The 2,500-nt window shown below is 36.2% G+C and overlaps 2 protein-coding genes across 3 annotated transcripts in view; both read left to right on the top strand.

Moving 5' to 3' along the window:
- The window catches only part of LOC144981017 (dnaJ homolog subfamily C member 3-like), a 516,589-nt gene that overhangs the window by 332,974 nt on the left and 181,115 nt on the right, over positions 1 to 2,500 (top strand). The gene's annotated exons all lie outside the window — the stretch shown is intronic.
- The window catches only part of LOC144981018 (filamin-A-like), a 195,251-nt gene continuing 195,079 nt past the window's right edge, over positions 2,329 to 2,500 (top strand). Inside the window, exon 1 of the mRNA XM_078929085.1 lies at positions 2,329 to 2,500. This exon is cut by the window's right edge and continues 57 nt beyond it. The gene's annotated coding sequence lies outside the window, so the exon portion shown is untranslated.

A 2,500-nucleotide genomic window follows, 5' to 3' on the forward strand; every position in this document is an offset into this window, starting at 1 on the left:
TGACATTATAGGGAATGTTTACTTCTAGGAGCTTTGTATCACTGTAACATTATAGGGAATGTTTAACTTCTACATGCTTTGTATCCCTGTAACATTATAGGGAATGTTTAACTTCTACATGCTTTGTATCCCTGTAACATTATAGGGAATGTTTAACTTCTACATGCTTTGTATCCCTGTAACATTATAGGGAATGTTTAACTTCTACATGCTTTGTATCCCTGTAACATTATAGGGAATGTTTAACTTCTACATGCTTTGTATCACTGTAACAGTATAGGGAATGTTTAACTTCTACATGCTTTGTATCCCTGTAACATTATAGGGAATGTTTAACTTCTACATGCTTTGTATCACTGTAACATTATAGGGAATGTTTAACTTCTACAAGCTTTGTATCACTGTAACATTATAGAGAATGTTTAACTTCTACATGCTTTGTATTACTGTAACATTATAGGGAATTTTTAACTTCTACCCTCTTTGTATCACTGTAACATGACAGGGAATGTTTAACTTCTACAGCTTTTATCACTGCAACATTATAGGGAATATTTAACTTCTACAGCTTTTATCACTGCAACATTATAGGGAATATTTAACAGAGATCTAATTTGAATGGTAAGTGGAGTTCATTCTTATCAAGTCAACCAATTTGACGGCTCTTTTTCTTTTTCTTTTATTTTTCAAGAATATAGCCATTAAAATTGGTAAAATCTTTGTCTTTAATTTATTGATCTAATCCAACTAAGGATATGACGTTTCAATGTTTTATTTTTTAAAATACGCAACTCTTGTCTTCTATAAACACCATGGTGTATTATGGGAAAAAACCCCCCAACAAAACAACGTAAATTAAGCACAAGTGACAAGACATGTATCAAATTAAGCTCTAGTGCAATTTTCATTAAGGAACATTCGTTTTAACTTCCATCTCCAAATGGACGAAAAAAAAAAGTATTTTCTACATGCCATCGAGATGTCTAATATCTGGCTCCAACTTTCTGACAACATTTAGGTCGTGTTGTGAGCTCAAGACACCCCGTGGGTATTCGACCAAGTTGAATATTAATATTTTCTAGACTTTCTGACTGTAATTAGGTTCGTTGGAACACCATATATTATGTGACCTATCGTCTCAAAACGGTATTATGTCGGGATGAACACGATGTTATAAAGTCAAATTAAATTTAAACTGGTCAAAAATTGGAATGATCGCTAATTGGCACAGTAAAATATGGTATTCATTCTTTTCAATAAAACATAAAAACTCAACGAAAGTCCGATATTTCTGGCTATAAATTCAATTTTTAGCACCTTGATCATCCCGACATATTACCGTTTTGAGGCGAGGGTCACATATATGTTTTCAGTCTGTTAGAGCATTAAGTCACGCGCAGGAGGAGATTAATCTGGATTGGGTAGAGTGAAATGACAATGACAAATTGAAGCTCACTGAGAGTACTTGTCACCCTTTAGACAAAACGCTACTCTGTTATAGATAGTTCGAAGATGACGTCACTCATGTCTTTATTATTGTTTTTTGCCATCCGCGTTTATGAGTAATGCTCACTGAACTGTATTAACCTGACTATAAACGTTCATGGATACACAGAGTTTTGTGTGTTAGTCCGTTATACTTCCGGATGGCAATGTTATGAGCTTCTAAGCCAAGCGCATACTATCTATACATTGTATTCTGCCAGTTCTAAATTAGACCTAGTTATCCATTCATAGCTCGGTGGAGAAGGGTGGGTGGGGGCTGATAAAAAAAGTGGATATCATGTGTATTCGGCCAGCGAATACCACGTTCTACCAGTTCAGCCACTGTACTTAAAATTTATCTATGAAATATTCCACTCCCTTAAGTATTTCATTCACTGGAGTTGAAGACAAGTTTACCTAACAGCCGTTCTTGTTCAAATGTTATTCTCGATGACTGTTGGGTTTTCCTATTGTTTGAGAATCGATGTGGTTGTAAAGTTGGAGGGATCTTGGGTTAAGTTCATGTTTGATTGAATGTGTTTGTGTGTCTGTGTGTATGTGTGTGTATGTGTGTGTTTTGTGTGTGATCAGTTATTGGTGTGCGTGTGTATGTGTGTGGTTTTTTTCGTGTGTGATCAGTTATAGGTGTGTGTGTGTGTATATGTGTGTCTGTGAATGTGTGTATGTGATTGTGTTTGGAGATTTTTTGCGTGTCCGTCTTTGCCTCAGCCAGTGCGCGCCCCACCCTTTCAATTATTCATTCAAGTGTGTCGTCCCATTCGTCTTTGGGCGTAAGCAGTCAGGTCCTATAGTAGTCCATTGTTATTATTATGCTGTGTGTTCACGGTTCTCGGATTCCTGAAATGAATGTGTACATTGAGGGTTGTTGCCTGACTGGCTGGCCTCTTCTTGCTTGTCCCATTCTTCACTAGATAGTTCTACACATCATTATTAACTTCATTTATTAGAAAAATTGGATCGTGGTGTGATTGCATTGGATTGATTTCGGTGCCAT

The sequence above is a fragment of the Berghia stephanieae genome, chromosome 10 (genome assembly GCF_034508935.2).
Source record: "Berghia stephanieae isolate SIO BIC M18660-M18661 chromosome 10, UCSD_Bste_1.3, whole genome shotgun sequence".
Taxonomy (NCBI): Eukaryota; Metazoa; Mollusca; class Gastropoda; order Nudibranchia; family Aeolidiidae; genus Berghia; species Berghia stephanieae.